Genomic DNA, 17,822 nt, shown 5'->3' with positions numbered 1-17,822 from the left:
TTAAAAACCAACAATAAATAAACAAACCCGTACATGGTTCGCGGCATTACCCCCCCTTTAAGAGTGCATCGACCCGATGCTAACATAAAAGGACAGTCCGAACAAACAGCAACAACAAAACAACAAAAAAAAAAGTTCGTCATCTTGCGAAGTACGGTTTGAGGCGAACCACGTGGACGACTTCGGGTCGCGTGCGTCGTCGTGATGTGCCGGAATCACCACTGGGGATCACTTCGTAGGTTAATTGGCTAACACGTCGTAGAATCTGGTAGGGCCCGAAATACTGTCGCAGAAGCTTCTCACTGAGTCCGCGTCGTCGAATGGGAGTCCAAACCCATACATGATCCCCTGGTTGGTAATCGGTATCTCGGCGTCGGAGGTTATAGCGGCCGGCATCAACCAGCTGCTGGTCTGTTATACGAACTCGAGCGAGCTGGCGGGCCTCCTCCGCACGTTGAAGGTATCCTTGGACGTCGGCGTTGAGGTCGTCGTCTTCTACATGCGGAAGCATGGCGTCGAGCATCGTAGTCGGCCGTCTACCGTAGACAAGCTCGAACGGTGTCATCTGCGTAGTTTCCTGCGTCGCTGTATTGTACGCAAACGTGACATACGGGAGGACTTCGTCCCAAGTCTTATGTTCAACGTCGACGTACATGGACCGCATATCTGCAATCGTCTTGTTCAGACGTTCCGTTGGTCCATTCGTTTGGGGGTGGTACGCCGTCATTCTTCAGTGATCCGTGTTGCTGTAGCGTAAGATTCCTTGCATCAGCTCCGCGGTAAAGGCCGTTCCGCGGTCCGTGATTAGGACTTCAGGAGCTTCATGTCGCAGCACAACTTGGTTTATAAAGAACTTGGCGACTTCTTGTGCAGTCCCCCGCGGAAGAGCGGCGGTCTCTGCGTAGCGCGTCATGTAGTCTGTCGCTACGACAATCCACTTGTTCTCCGATCGTGACGTCGGGAACGGGCCTCGAAGGTCCATTCCAATCTGTTGAAAGGGCCTCGACGGGACGGTTATCGGTTGCAGAAGTCCGGCGGGTCTTGTCGGCGGCGTTTTCCGTCGCTGGCAGTCACGGCAACTCCGAACGTAGTGGGTGACGTCGGATGTAAGGCGGGGCCAGAAGTACTTCGCCTTAATTTTTGCAATAGTGCGAGCTGTGCCGAGATGTCCGGAAGACGGGTCGTCGCGGGATGCTTCCAAAATTTCGTCACGAAGGTCTGCGGTAATGACAAGTAGATAATACGTTCTTGTTCCGGGGCTGAAATTCTCCTTCACGAGGACGGAGTTTTTGAGGCTGAATGCTGGTAAGTTCCGCTTGAACGCTCTAGGCACGGCGACATTTCGTCCTTCGAGGTAGTCGATAATTACGCGCAAGTCCGAGTCGGCACGCTGCTAGGCGGCTAGGTCGCTCTCCGTAACAACCCCGAAGAACGCGCTGTCTTCATCGGAGTCTTGTGGTGGCGGGTCGACAGGGGTGCGGGACAGGCAGTCGGCGTCGGATTGTTTCCTCCCGGATTTGTAGACGATTGTAACGTCGAACTCTTGCAGGCGCAAGCTCCACCGCCCAAGACGGCCAGAGGGGTCCTTCAAATTGGCGAGCCAACACAGCGCGTGGTGGACTGTCACAACCTTGAATGGTCTTCCATACACGTATGGGCGAAATTTGGAAATCGCCCATATAATTGCCAGGCACTCTTTCTCAGAGGCAGAGCAGTTTTTCTCCTCCTTCGACAGACCACGGCTGGCATAGGCGATTAGCTTTTCGCGCCCGCTTTGTTTTTGGACAAGGACGGCACCCAAGCCTATATCACTGGCGTCCATGTGTATTTCCGTTTCGGCGTTTTCGTCGAAATGAGCGAGCACGGGCGGGCTTTGCAGGTGTTTTTGCAGCTCGAAGAATGCCTTTTCTTGGTCGTCTTCCCAGCTGAAAGGGGTGCTATCTTTCGTCAAGTGTGAGCGGCTCCGCAATGCGTGCAAAGTTTGCGACGAAGCGCCGGTAGTATGCGCACAGTCCAAGAAATCTGCGCATGCCCTTCTTATCTTTCGGCCTTGGGAAGTTCGCTATGGCTGAAGTTTTCGCCGGGTCAGGCAGGACTCCCGCGGCGTTGACGACATGGCCCAAAAACTTCAGTTCCTCGTACGCGAAGCGGCACTTTTCAGGCTTCAGCGTTAACCCCGACGTACGGATGGCCTCGAGTACCGACTGCAACCTTGAGAGGTGTTCGTCGAAAGTACGGGAGAATACCACAACATCGTCGAGGTATACGGGGCAGGTGTGCCACTTCAGGCCAGCTAGCACAGTGTCCATGACTCTTTGGAACGTTGCTGGTGCCCTACATAGCCCAAACGGCATCACCTTGAACTCGTATAGGCCGTCCGGGGTTATGAATGCAGTCTTCTCTCGATCTCTCTCGTCCACTTCAATTTGCCAGTAGCCTGTCTTCAGATCCATCGATGAGAAGTACCTCGTATGGTAGAGGTGGTCGAGGGCGTCGTCGATTCGTGGCAGGGGGTACACGTCCTTTTTGGTGATCTTGTTCAATCGCCGGTAGTCAACGCAGAACCTCAGTGTGCCGTCTTTTTTCTTCACGAATACGACCGGCGCAGCCCACGGACTTTTCGATGGCTGTATAATGTCGTCGTTGAGCATGTCGTCGACTTGATTCCGGATGGCTTCACGCTCGTGTGAATAGACGCGGTATGGTGACTGTCGGGTAGGTCGGGCTCCATCCTCGGTTATTATCCGGTGCTTCGCCAGAGGTGTTTGACGTAACTTTGAGTTCCACGAAAAACACTCGCTGTAGCGACGCAGCAAAGCCAATAACTTGTTCCTTTCTTCTTACGGTAGCGCCGGATTCACGTCGAAGGGGTGCGGAAGCTTGAAGGCATCGTCGGGTGCGCGTTCAAAGTCGGCGACTGCTATCACGTCACTTGCTTGTTGCGTTTCTTCGACGAACGCAATTGCAGCGCCCTTGTTTAAATGCTGGTACTCCTCGGTGAAATTAGTGACAAAAACGTGGGATTTGCGCTGCTTAAACCGCGCAATGCCTCTTGCGACAGACAAACCACGGTCAAGAAGCAACCTTTGGTCACACTCCACGATAGCGTCGACATTGGGAGCAGCACCTTCACAGTAGACGGTGATCATCAAGCTTGCGCGGGGTGGCAGGGTGACGTGATCATCGGCGATCCTTACAGCTGCACGGTGTTCGGGGTTCGATTCCGGCGTCATGGAGTGGTCGGAGGAAAAAGTTATAGACTTCGTCTGCAGATCGATTATTGCGCTGTTGTCCGTCAAAAAGTCCATTCCGAGAATTACGTCGCGGTTGCAGTTGGGCAAAATGACGAACAGCGCAGGGTACGTCGTGCCATCTATGCTGACGCGCGATGTGCACGTTCCACTTGGCATCACGAGGTGACCTCCTGCTGTGCGTATGAACGGACCGTCCCATCTGGTCATAACGTTCTTCAGCTTCGACGCAAATGGTCCGCTCATTATGGAGTAGTCGGCTCCCGTGTCTACGAGGGCGACTACATCAAAACCGTCGATGGACACCTTGACGTCGGATGCCACCTTCCTCGAGTTCCGGGTGCGTCGGGGCGTCGCATCTCGGCTTTTGCGTGTTGACGGTCGGGCACTGTGCGTCGTCGTTATCGACGTCTTCTCAGCGGACGTCTCGGTCAGGTCGGGAAAGCGTCGCGGCGTATAGCTGTCGTCGTGTTCGGGAGTCTCGTCAGGGTTATGTCGGGTCGTCGGGATGAAGGCATGTCGTGAATCACTGTCTTCAGCGCGTCCTTTCGTCGTTGGAGGGTTTCCGGTTTTTCGCCGTAGAGCAACTTCACCTCCAGAAGTTGCTGCGTTTAGTTTCCCCCGCGTGGGCTGGGGGACCTTCCACGGGCGAAGTCAGCGTTGCTACGGCGGTTCGGCGATTGGTATGGGTAGGGCGACGGCGAACGGTTGAAACATGCTGGGCCACGGCTGGTTTCAGATAGATACTCGTCGATCTCACGTGGTCGTTGGCCAGGGAGAGGGCGAGGAGCGTCGACGGAGAAACCACGCAGTCCGAGTCTCTTGTATGGGCAGCGACGGTAGATGTGGTCGCCCTCTCCGCAGTGGTAGCACAGAGGACGGTTATCGGGAGTTCGCCATACGTCCGTCTTCCTCGGAGTCTGGTTTCGGGCTACCGGGGGTCGGGCGGGTGACAGTGGGCGGCGGTACGGCGGGGCCTCTTGACGGCGTGTTGGAGCAGGGCGGGGTCGACGAACAGCGGCGGAGTATGTCATAGCTTGTGGCTCTCGGGTTACCTCGGATGGCGTAGAAGTTTCCAACGCTTGTTGCACTTCTTCTCTAATCACGTCGGTGAGTGAAGCAACTTGGGGCTGCGGCGGCGTTGGGAGAAGTTTCCGCAGCTCCTCTCTCACTATTGCGCGGATAGTCTCGCGTAGGCTGTCGGCCGGGATCCGCGTGCTGCCAAAGTGGTTCGCATTGGCCGCGCCAACAAAGTTGCAGTCATACAGCTTAGCACGCATTTCGAGGGTTTTCTCAATAGTGCTGGCTTCGGTCACGAATTCGGCGACGGTTTTGGGCGGATTTCGGAGAAATCCAGCAAACAGTTCCTCCTTCACTCCGCGCATTAAGAAGCGCAACTTCTTTTCTTCCGTCATTTCGGGGTCCGCGCGGCGAAATAACTGCTTCATCTCCTCAACGAAGATAACGACTCCTTCGTTGGGGTGTTGCGTGCGCGTTTCCAACAAAAGGGCGGCTCTTTCTTTCCGCATGACGGTAGTGAAGGTCTTAGTGAACTCGCTTTTGAACTGAGCCCAATTTGTCAAGGAGATCTCGTGGTTCTCGAACCAAGTGCGAGCCGAACCTTCCAAGTAAAAGAAAACATGCCGGAACGTTTCTGCGTCGTCCCACCTGTTGAATTTCCGGACGCGCTCCAGTTTCTACAACCATTCTTCTGGGTCTTCTGCAGGGGCTCCTCGAAATGATGGCGGTTCCCGTGTCTACTGCAGAACGACAGGAGGATTGGCTTGGTTGAGCATGGTGCTGGTTGTGACGTCTTTCTTCTTCGTCTTCTCCGGTAGTAGACCGACCTCGGGTGGTAAATATTGCACGCGGAGGCTGGATCTTGTTGGACTGGCTTGGCGGCTTCTAGAGGTTGTAGTGGGCATGAAGGGTGCGTACCCCGCACCTCCACCAGATGTCACGAAGCCAAGGACGATGCAGTTGTTTGGAAAAGAAATAGGTTTATCGGAGCAAAATTGTGCTCCCCTAACAACTGAAAAGAATACAGAGGCGGCGAGGCAGCGGTCAACAAAGTGACGTACGTGCGTCGGCGAGCGTCGCAGAAATGAATGCCTCGGCGTCTGCTGTGCAGGCTTTTATCTTTCGTCGTGAGAGTTTCTGGAACCGGCGATTCGCATCGAGAACATTGTAGATCACAGAAGATTATTCTGGGCTAGCGGCGTTAGGGCGAAACACTATGCTTATCTGAATGAGATAGCCTGTGCGGCATAAAAATAAAGAATGGAACACGCGCTTCGCATGGGACACAGATAACCGAGCCGGGCACGGCCGGTCATTAAAAACAAACAATAAATAAACAAACCCGTACATGGTTCGCGGCAATATAAGCATTTGGTGGGTTTGCGCACGAGCCTGGTAGTGTAGTCCTAAAGTTTGTATTGGATGTCCTAAGACCAACAGTGGTAACCACGGCTGACAGCATATTTAGTTCACAGGAAACGTTTTCGTTGGTACTTCTTGACGAGGTTTGACGTCAGTTCATTGTGCTTGGCCTAGCATCGCATCTTTAGGCCTGACGTTGGGTCATCAAGCCTAACCTTACGAAGTGTCAGCCACGTCATACATAATTCATATGTAACCACCACGCGAGAAACAAGAGTGATAGGAGAATAACTGGAGTACGAGCGCTGACTCTGATCTAAATTTAGTTAAAACCCGTCACGCACATTTATGCCCACGTTGAGCAGTTTCGCGTGTGCCGTAAAGGGTCGTTCTGCACAAGTGGGAGGGGCATTGGATTGAATACGATTCGATTGCATTGACTTGGCTTGGCTTGGCTTGGCTTGAATTGGATTGGATTAAGTAGGATTGGATTTGGATCGGATTGGAATAAAGTGGATTGTGTTGGATTGTGTTGCGTCATAGCCGCGGCAGACGCACTGGCGCCGGCGCGTGTCCAGGTGTGCGTTTTAATTGCGCAGTAGCCAAGTCTGCCGCTGCGTCGGAGCCGCTTGATAGCAGTTTCACGTGGCTCGTGAAGAGCCGTGCTGAGCGTGCGCGAGGAGCAATGACTGGACAGGACTGGGCTTTCAGTTAATAACCAGGAACAATGCTCAATCGCAAATTACAAACAAACGTGTTTTGCTTCGTGCCCCCCTTGGACTACGACCCAGTCAAACCTCACGTTGAGGCTCGGCACTGCAGCTTTGCTGGCCATCCTTCTTCACAGAGTGCAAGGGCACAGAGTTTTTTCGTTCAGGTTTTTTTATCTCCCCCTTTTGAAACTATCCCTTTAAGTCATGAATTATTATATTCACTGCATAAAAATTCCACACACACACAGGTTTTGCAGATTGAGGTGTTTAGAGGTAAGAATAAAAGGTTCTGTCTCTCCAGAATACGTATGCAAATGGCATCGCGTCCCAATACCGGTCCCCGCGACTTAATCCATCTTTTCCCTACAAACAATTATAAATATCTGAGCCAGTTTAAAGCAGGGAGGTAATATACTGAGGACGTGAACCTATAGCACTTGTTTTATTCTTCCTAAAAGCTTTACGCTGCAGCAAAAGAGAACCTAGGACAGCAACTCACAGGAGCTCCCATAAAGCGTTGTGGCCTTATTTTAAAATGATTTTTATGAGTACTGTTCCTCCGTTCGACATCAGACGGTGCTACCTTTCACTTTCGTTGGTTTAGGACACTAACAGCACCGCTCTGCAGCATGAACTCTTTTCGTTTTCACGCGAAAAACGATGAAGACAGTCACCCCTTCATACGGAGACACAGTGACCGAAAGGGCTACACACACCTGATGGCCTTACTGCCGCAACTTCATAGGGCTGCTCTGGGGTAGCCTGCCGCCTGTAGCCTCTTTATGATGAGAGCTTCGGGGATCACTAAGGAGGCTAGAGGCGGGAGGTTACCCTAGAGCACCCATCTGGAGTAGTGGCAATAAGATGATCCGGTGTGTTCAGTCTCGTTGGGGACCGGATAAGAAAAGGAAAAAAAAACAACACATGGAAATAACCTTGCAACCTGGCAGTGATTCCTTATGTGCACCATGCGTCGCATGGTTCGAAGAATCGTTCCAGTATGTTTGGTGTCACAGCGGTCTTTGGCACCCCGCGTAAACTGGAGGGATTGCGTGCAGCCCCGCATAGAGTGGCTACGTTAACAGAAAGGGTAGCGAAATTTTTGTGTGGCTCGAGGCATGAGCACAGATTTGTGGACTGCAAAAACAACGTTCTGTAAAAACTTGTGCTATCGTGGGGTGTATCATTCACAGGGCAGAATGGCAGGTGTGCCAATACTTTATGGATACGTCCGCCATCGCATTGGCCCTCACACGGCAATAGCTGGTGCGGCGTATTTGAGAAAACCGATTTTTTTACTAAGCACCTCAAGCGGCTGCATCGAGATATATTTGAAGCCTCCCATAATACTAGGAGCCATGCGAAATCTGTGAGGCCCCCTTCAGTTGCGCTTACTGGTGAAAAAATTCATTGATTATGGGGTTTTACGCGCCGACGCTACACAGGCGATGAGGCGCGCCGTAGTGAAGGGCTCCAAATTAATTTTGATCCCTTGGATACCTTTGCCGTGTAACGGAATCTCGAAAGCACGGACGTTTTCGCTTTTCGCCTTCCATCAGAAAAGCGGCCGCCGCTGCCTTGAATCGAACCCGCGGCCTTGGGCTCAGCAGCACAATGCCATAGCCACTGCGCCACCGCGGCGGGTTACTGATAAAAAAGTTCAGGTCCCGGGTAATGGGTTTTATATTTTTTTTAAAATCGGGGTTAAAGATTGGGTGCTATTTTTCAAACGAATTCTGGGGAAAACAATGGTTTGTTTGTGAAAACATTCCGAAATTACAGTTTTGTTTGGTGAACTGTAAAGATGTACTAAGTAGTACACAGTTTATATTGTTAGATGGTAGATTACTTTTCTAAGCGAGTAAAATGTGGTGTTTGTTTCCATCTGGAAAGCAGGAGGAGAAAATTCTAGCAAGCACTTTCCGAAATTTGGCGTTTGTTTGGTAGTGAACCAGTAATGATCGCAGTAAAGCCATTGATAATATCCAAGAAATAAAACATTTCATTCCCGAAAAGCTGGCCGTCGATCTTTTGCACATTCTTGCTTACATGCATTATTACGTGCCTGTTGAAAACGTCAGTCACCATTCGAGACCTATCCGGTCGTTTAACGTTTCTCAGCTAGGAGGAAGCTCTCCCGAAACCACAGCTTCCATTGACTAGGCACTACAATGTGAGCGCCGCATCTGCCAGCCTACAGTGGAGAGCATGGAGTCATGGCAATACTCAGTACGTTAGAGGACTTTGTTTGTGGAGCGTGCTTCCAGCAAATACAGGTTGAGGATGGCGGACGGTCAGACCACTGTTGTAGGGATGGCTACATTGAAAAAGTCCATTCGGGGAGAAATCGGGCTTAATCTATTTGCTTGACATGTATTCGGTGTGACAAAGACGCGTGAAATCGGGATTTACTAGAAGTGAGCAACCATAATAGTAACAGATGATTCTTTTTTATCTTTTTCCACGTTTCTATTCAACTTTGCCCAGCGCTAATCACAATCCGCCACTGTGTTAACCATTCTGCAGATTCCCCGCATTCAATTGCTATCACGCAAAATTTCGGTCTCTTTCTGAAACCCAGAAATTTTGACATCGTGCCAAGTAACGTCGTGGGGTGGCAACCGGGACCAGCGACAAGCTGGCGATGTGATATGATGCCAAGTGACGTCGTCCGGTGAAATGCTGGTCGGACAGGCGTACATGCACCCTCCCTTTTTTTCTTCTCTCTTTGTGCGCGCCGATTAGTATCGGCGCTGAAATATTTAAGCCACACCATCGTTTCAACAAATGTTCTTGTTGTTAGAGCAGCTGCTGTCTCTGCTTGGTCCTACAGAAATGTAAGGTGTGGTGAGGCACCCGCTTTAGATTATTTGATTCCAGATCCCAGAAAAAATGTTTTTAAGGAGTCTCTTGGTTTTTTATTGTTTGAACGGGACCAAGGTAATAGGATAATCGTGGAATTAGGAATCAGGATAACGTTAATAGGCAAGAAGAGCGCGGAGGGGGTCAGGGAATAACCACAGGTTAAGGACATATTAGCCGAAATTAAGAAGGAGAAATGGGCGTGGGCAGGTCATGTAATGCTGCACACTAAACATTTTTACGCCCAAAAGGGTGCGTGCAGCTTTTCGCCGCAGGAGCACCCTAATAACTGAATATTTCGCACACTTTACGGTTGCTTGGATTCTGTCGCCGCAGGAACATCCTTTGTGAAGCACCCCAGAAGACCGGTGCCTTATAGCACACTTTCCGGCCTTAAAGCATCATAGGGCGCTTACTTACCCCCCTAATCTTTTCAGGCTTTTTCTGCAAAAGCACCCACCTAAAGGGGTAAAAAAAGGGTGCGTTATCCTCGGTTCACAAACAGCGCTGCAGGTGTGCAGCCACATATGGCACAGTATGACACACGATTATGGTATGAAACATTCGTGCTTTCGAAGCTCGCATCTATGAAACATTCCATTGAAGCTCAACGTCAGCCGATAATTTCTTTGAACCTCTTGTCCCACCGATTTTTAAAACATTCATTTAAAAAGTCTAATAAAGTCTAATACTAGAGCCACAAGTCAGTACAGGAGTCAAAACATTAGAGGGTGTTTATTAATCACAATTTCGAAAAATCAATTAGTAAAAAATCAATTATATATTGCTTTTGCCAAACTGTAGTCGCATCCTTCAAGCTTCACTGTGCAGAAGTAACGTGATATGCAGTTAAATCTAGCAGTTCTGCAACACACCAACCGCGCAGCATTTTTTTGAATTTTTAAACCCTTGAATTCTTAGTATTGCATCAAACTTCCAATCAAGCTATCTACTCGCAATGTTTAGTGCCTTATTCTTGAGCTGAACAGGAAATCTCAATATGAAGGAGAGAGAGAGGGAATAAATTTTTTATTTGTCGAGCAGAGGCTGAGGATTGAGCCTCGCCCCGTGGAAGGCATCTCTAGTGCAGGATACTTTTACTTCGGCTGGCTGTCCTTGCCCGGGTCACCAGGCTGAGCTTGGTATCCGGGCCGCGTATTCCGAAACCATATCCCGTAGGGGCCCAGGCCGACCACACCCCCTACGCAGGGGCGCAGCCAAAGAGATTTAAAAAATTGCAATTTTTTAACCTCCTTGGACGCAGCATCGTGACGTCTCTACCTATATGTGCGCGACTTCATGCGAGGTGGATTTTTTTCTTTTTTCCCCCTCCCCTCGTTTCGACTGCTTGGCACGCGGCCGATGGTGTCGCTCCGTGTGCGGGGCTGGCCTGCGGCGCTGGGGAAGCTGACGCACACTTGGTAGAAGCTAACCTTCTGTACCTGAGCCCCTGATCTCTCCGCGCTCTTCTTGCGCACCTGCAAGTTGACGCTGACCTCCGATCGTGTTCCTAAATAAGCGCTCGACTCGGTGCTCGAAGTGCGCGCGCGCGGATGGACGCTTTTACGCGCATGTGGCAATTATACACGGAAGGAAAGGATGTTGGGAAGGAAGCACAGAAGGAAGCAAGGAAGGAAGGAAGGAAGCACAAAAGGAAGGATGTTGGGTGGGGAAGAAGCGGTGGAGGTGGGTGGGCTGTGGGTAGCTATTAGTTTGGAGCCGTCGCCAAGTTGTAGCTTTCTCTCTGGAGAGACGCCAGTGGGGTGGTGGGAGGCGACGGCGAGTTTGCCTGTAATGAACGGGAGTCTCCGTGAAGCCACTCCGTGCGTGGCGTTGATCTTGAGGGGGTAAACATTGGTAACAGTCGGCAATTGCTCAGAGTATCGTTATCATTATCGTTATCGTTACCGGATGTTTTGAGCCAGTCTTCGGCTCTTCTGAGCCGCTCTTTGGTAGCGGCGGTTGAGAGCAGCGGCGGCGGTGAATCACACGTTGGGACGCCGCAATTAAAGCAATGGAAGAACTGCTTCTGCCATTTGAAAGTAATAAGAAAATGAACACGTGTGACATATATGATTCACTACAGTTACATTTCTGCACTCAGCTTTAGTCCTAGTCAGGAAGGAGCCGGATCGGAGGCGCTCAGTGAGCCACTTAGCGGTAGTTCTGGACTCTCGGTCCTGGCGGGTTTCAGCTCCCGGTGCTTCTTTTGGAGAGCGCTGCTCGGCGTGGAGCGGCTCTCCCAAAGAATCGCAGCACAACGGCTGCTCGCTCGATCACAGAACTGTACTGAAGCAGGAGGGAGAGGAGAAGAAGGTTACGTTTATTGAGCCTTGCTCTGTTACGGGGACATGGTGGCTGCGGGCTTTAGCCTGGCTGTCACAATGGCAGCCCTATTGGTTAGGGGGGCTTGAACCTCCGGATCAGAGCTGCCCAAAGCCCTCTCTCAGTGCTCGTCGCTGGTGATGGAGGGAAAAGGATCATTGGCACAACACCACACGGGGTGGAATCGTCATAATCATCACCACCAGCCTATCTACGCCCAATGCAAGGCAAAGGCCTCTCCCATTATTCTCCATTTATCCCGGTCCTGCGCTAACTGCGACCAATTTATCCCCGCCAACTTCTTGATCTCATCTGTGGATCTAACCTTCTGCCGCCCCCTGCAACGCTTGCCTTCTCGAGAGACCCACTCTGTTACCCTTAATGACCAGCGGTTATCTTCCCTTCGCATTACATGCCCTGCCCACGTCCATTTCTTTTTCTTGATTTCAACTAGTATGTCCTTAAAGGAGCCATGAAGACAAAATACAAGTTTGTGTTATTCGAAAGATTTCGTGTTTTATAGTGCCCCAGCGCTTGCCCGAATGCAAACGACGCTTTGTTGACTGAGAAATTAATCAATGTAAGTTAAAAGTATGATTTTCCCGTTAAATCGTGTGTTTTTGTGGTCCGCAATGACATCACAGACCGCCCTGCAGCCTAGGGTCCCTTGATTCACGCATCCGCCGTGCAGGGTGGAGACACGTACACGCTGGCGCCGCCATTTTGGGTCGCTCACTCACCGCCGAAGCAAGTCATTGTATCAAAACCGCGCTACAATTATCGCTGCAACGCGGTTAACTGGCGAAGTTTGAATCATCTGATCTGTTTCGCGTTGCTGGGTCGCGTGGGAAATGAAAAGAACGACTCGTTGAGCACGTTGACCAATTGCAGCGGCACGGGACTGTTCAAAGGGTGTCTCCACCCTGTACGGCAGCGTTGGCTCCGAGGTGCCACGCGTTTGTTTACGTTAAACCTAGATGGCGCCACCATATCGTGGCTTGCCGTTTTGTGCCTTTGGGTTGTTTTTGACCTTCTTCATCCTGACTTGTTTTTGTTCTGGGAGAAAATCGTTGCCTGAAACATAGTGCTCGCTCGACAAATATGGTCACGTAAGACACCGTAGCGTCAATCAATCGGCCAGTATCGTCTGAGACGACCCCAAAGCTCTGCAGTTCTGTGCAGCTAAACAAGCATAGTGCGCGCAGTACCAACAGCAGTACGCATCGGTACTTCTATGTTTACATGTGCTTTCGCAACTTACACTGTTTTTCCCACCATTCTTACGGCTTTAAAAAGAATGGGCCCTAAATTTAGGCGCAAATAGCTCGTTCAGCAACCTTATAAACTCTGCCTAATTTGCGTTTGCTTTTGCCGCCCTCCGCCAATCGCAGAGCTGTCTCATGTGACATCACAGGTTCTGTTGCGGGAAATGAGCTATTGGGTCGCATGGCCATTCCCTTTTTTCCTAATTATGTAGCTTATTTGAGCGAAGTTTACGTTAAAAGTGGTGTCAGTATGATTCAAATGAGGCAATCCTTTTAATAAACCAAACTTGTGTTTTCTCTTCATGGCTCCTTTAACCCGCGTTTACTCCCTTACTCACTCGGCCCTCTTATTGGCCCCTAATGTTACACATATCATCTTCCGTTCCATTGCTTGTTGAGTCATCCGCAATTTAAGTTGAGCCCTCTTAGTGAGCCTCCACGTTTGTTCCCCGTAGCTGAGTACAGGTAAGATGCAGCTGTCATACACTTTCTTCTTCAGGGACAATGGTAGGCTGCCATTCAATATCTGAGAATGCCTGCCGTATGCACCTCACCCCATTCTTATCCTTCTAATTATCTCTGCCTCATGGTTGGGATCCGGGGTCGCAACTTCTCCTAAGTAGCTATATTCGCTTATCACTTCCCTTTCTCGCCACTTTTTCTCAAACCGCTGTACTGTCCCCAGTTTATTGATCAATACTTTAGTTTTCTGCGTATTACTTTTGAGACCCACGGTTATACTCTGTCCAGAGCGGAAAGCATGCTTTGCAATTCGTCCCCCGAGTTACTTAGCAAGGCAACATCATCAGCAAATCTGAGGTTACTGAGGTATTCTCCATTAACCCTTACTCTCACCTGTTCCCAATCTAATGTTGGGAATACCTCTCATAAACATGGTGTGAATAACATTGGGGAGATTGTGTCTCCTTGTCTGACGCCCTTTCTTATAGGTTTTACTGTTCTCCTATGGCGGATTATGGTAGCTGTGGACCCATGGTAGATATCCTCTAGGATTCTTACATAATGCTCTTCTACACCCTGGTTCCGTAGTGCCTGAATGACTGCTGAGGTTTCTACCGAGTCAAATGCTTTCTCGTAATCTATGAAGGCTATATATATATATATATGGGTTCAGTATGCTCAGCGCACTTCTCTATCACCTGATTGATCGTTTGAATATGGTCCATTGTTGAATCACCTTTACGGAACCCTGCTTGTTCTTTAGGTTGAGTGATATCTAAGGTTGCAGAAATTCTGTTAGCGATTACCTTTGTAAGTACTTTGTAGACTACTGACAGTAAGCTGATCGGCCAGTAATTTTTCAAGTCCTTGATTTCGCCTTTCTTATGAATTATGATGATGTTCGCGTTCTTCCAAGATTCCGGTACACTCGCGGTCATTGGGGATTGCATATACAGGTTTCCAGTTTTTCAAGTACAATTTCTCCACCATCCTTAAAGAGGTCTGCTCTTATCTGATCCTCACCAGGTGCTTTGCCCCCTTTCGTTTCTTTGTGCAATAAAGTGGCGGAAATGCCGCATACTGAAGGGGGGGCTCTAGACGAATCGTGACCACATGAACATCGGAGAAACTCTTCGTACACTTCCTGTTCCAGACAAATCTCTAACCACGACGCAACTACGCACTCTTCGACGCATACAGTTAAATACCATCCTTACACCTGCGCGTTCCTTTCTATACCGTCCCCTACACTCCCCAGCATGTCCCAATCCTGCCGAACCATACGCTAATTTAGAACACTGCATTTTATCCTGCCCCATTGCAATTCAATCACCACATTTTACCCACCCTCACCCTTCAACGTGGCGGAATTGACCAGTTTCCGTTCTGGAATTGACCAGTTCCTGTCCCGGAAACCTGGCCCGGGACATTCTCGACGCTTAATGTTGCGTTCGAATAAAGTTTTTTCCTCCTTCTCCTCCTCGTGTCGGCACGTTCTGGTAGAGTTAGCAGAGGTGTATCGGACAACTCAGCCGGGTCTTGCGTGCAACCTTCGTGTCATCTATTATCAGTGCCAAAAGCGGACCCGTCTTCCTTCAAATAAACTGTGCAATGTTTTGTTCATAAACCAAAATTTCGTTTCATATAGTAAAATAACGGTGTTGTATCGTGTGTTCCAGAATATGTTTTTCTGGCGTCACAGCTCACTAGCAGAGAGCGTGTTAGTAGGAACAATTAAGTTACAAAAAATTTACATTAGTGATCTTTAAAAGCCACAAAGACGCAAAAAACTTTTGTAATGACGGTGACGCCAATTTTTTCCATATAAATGCACCGAACGGTGCGAAAAAATAACGGTTTCGATTGCAAGGAATAGTTCCCGCAGTAATATTATTATTAATTTATATTATGCTTAACACAGGTTACAGACTTAAACAAACCGCTTAGCCGTTCTAATGAACCGGTTCGCTTCAGAGAACGGGGCCGTTCTGAGCCGCTCACTGAAGTGAGCCGTTCGGCCATCTCTAGCCCACGTAGGTGGCTGAAAACTTCTGACAAGATTTGACGCAACACCAGAATCACTTTGTCTGGAAAACGATATAGGTAACACTCGCCCGTTCAGATCATGCGCCATCGATGACGCAATATCCGTCTTTATGTTCTCAGTAATACCACAGTGGTCAGGAATGCATTGAAACTCTCCATTGTGGTTGGCCTCCAGAGAGTGTAGATGCAATACATTATGTCTGAAAAAAGCTGACTTGTCTGGTACCGCGTAAGATATTAGGCTCTGAAGCACCGCCCGGGAACCTGTAAAGATTGCCCAATGACGTTATGGTTCCTCGATGATGATGGAGAAAGCAACGCGCAGAGCCGCAAGTTCGGTAAACGTCGATGTTGTTTTTGGCTAAGCATTGAACTGAATGTGCTGCGGGAGGATAGAACCAGATACCTATAAGATATGAGATGGCTGTCAAAACCAACCAGTTCCCTTTATATGTGAGCCGTTTGATCTAAGGAGAAGAACATCAAGGATATCCTTTTTGTTGGTAATGCGGGGCCCTCCAGTTGTAATTGAACGTTGCGAGAACATCTAAGGGGGTTGTAGAGACGGAGCAGGGTGCTAGGTATTAACCCTTTTGAACTCCCGTGTTACGCTGTGCAATCACTTAAGCTACCCCATGCCAGCTACGGGATGGAATGGAATTGACTTCCCGTTGCAACTCGTGCGCAGTACACGCTTGTTGCCTCCAGAGCTACATATGCAGATGGCATCCGCGTGCCACGAGATTTCTACAGACGGTGGAAAACACTTCTCTATGCCCAACATATGGCGAGCAACAAACGGAGGACACCACCCAGTGGAACACCGCGGATCGCTCAGTCACAAAACCGCATATGTTGCTAGCTTCACGGGTTCGCAAGAACACGGTCGCAAAGTTTCTTGTACGTTCACCATAGACAACCAGGCAGCAGAGGTCTTACAGTTCGGTCTCTGGGCACATCACTAAAAAACATGGGAACTCAAGGGACCTGCCAGACGGTGGCTACTCATATCAGGCACTCGAAATTGCCGGACGACTACATGACCTCTCCCTCGCCAAGATGATACATTTCCTAGGCATACGGCACCTGTGGCCAACGAAGCGGTATATGCTGCTGCCTGAGATCCCCAACAACGCAGAATATAAATACCGGAGAACGACACCTCATTGCTTCTCTAACTCACATCCACCACCTCCCTTCCCACCAATACAGCTATCGGAAGAGTCCCGCCCTGAGAATTACAATTCCCTCGACATGAACCTACCGCATTCCCTAAACTCCAAAGCTCTATCAAAACCATTTCAGCCATAATGCACAGCTACACCTCCACACTGCATTTTTTACGCGTTTCTCCCTCATAACATATGCATGCCCGCCAAACCCCTTAACATTCCCCTACTCCCTAACACTATAGCTTCTGGGGGAGCCGTCCAGCCGCTCGGCGCTTCAGAATCCGAGAAATGCTGGTTGAAAGGTACATTTCGAGAGCTACAACCAAGGTATCTACTCAGGAAGCCATTCGTCGAAAGGCCCATCGAAGATAGCGTTTGGTGTTTCATTAAAATGTATTCCTTGCTCAGTGTGCTGGAGAACCAAAGGAACAACCCGGGCAGGGTCGGGCGGCGTATTCCAACATTCCTTTCTACCGCAGGAGTTATATACGCGGGGGGTCATCAGTATCGTCATCATCATCGTCCTTAGCCTGTCTACGCCTACTCGTGGGAAAAAGCCTCTTCGATAGATCTTCAATTACCAAGGTCCAGTGCTAGCTACAATCGATTTATACCCACAAACTCCTCGATCTCATCTGCCCGTCTAACTTCCTCCGGCCCCCTGCCACGCTTGCCTTCTCTAGGGATCCACCCTGTTGCCCTTTATGACCATCATTTATCTTGCCTTCGATGCTACTTGAATAAAAATTACTGCTTGTCCAGGATTAATGGGAATTCCTTCTTATCCAGGACCAATTTTTTTACAACTCCTTAGTTTTCGAGAAGTCTGTATATGGCTTTCCTTTTGAGCTGTATGGCTGCTTCTAAGGTAGATGTCAAATTTTTCTTTAGACTTCTCTTCCACCTACAGAACATTTTTACCCTTTCTTGGAGTGTTGTCAATAGACACCGGTATTGGGCTTAATGTTATGCTCACTAATTTGCGCGGTGGCCCGTTGGTCTAGAGGTATGATTCTCGCTTTGGGTGCGAGAGGTCCCGGGTTCGAACCCCGGACGGGCCCTTTTTTTTCTTTAACAAAAATTGATTTATTCAGCTTCACCGCAAGGATGGCTTTACACAAATAAAATAACAGCACCAATAAGCGTCTTCGCCATCTCGTTCGCGACAACTTCGCCTTGTGTAATGGCGTTAAAGCATTTCTCCTAACGTTATTATTTATTTAAGAACATACTGTACGCCACTCAGGGCGGGACTCTTCCGATAGCTGTATTGGTGGGAAGGGAGGTGGTGGATGTGAGTTAGAGAAGCAATGGGGTGTCGTTCTTCGGTATTTCAATTCTGCG

The 17,822-nt window shown here is 49.5% G+C and overlaps 1 non-coding gene across 1 annotated transcript; it reads left to right on the top strand.

The window, feature by feature from the left end:
• The first annotated feature begins 17,467 nt into the window (after nt 1-17,467).
• Trnap-ugg (transfer RNA proline (anticodon UGG)) lies at nt 17,468-17,539 on the top strand. Its single transcript has one exon. It is a non-coding gene; the product is annotated as a tRNA-Pro (tRNA).
• Nucleotides 17,540-17,822: the final 283 nt, after the last annotated feature.

Source organism: Haemaphysalis longicornis, unplaced genomic scaffold (genome assembly GCF_048455015.1).
Source record: "Haemaphysalis longicornis isolate Haplotype H1 unplaced genomic scaffold, Haemaphysalis longicornis Haplotype H1 scaffold_8, whole genome shotgun sequence".
NCBI lineage: Eukaryota > Metazoa > Arthropoda > Arachnida > Ixodida > Ixodidae > Haemaphysalis > Haemaphysalis longicornis.
Note: the sequence above shows the minus strand (reverse complement) of the source record. Positions and strands in the feature narration are given on the sequence as shown.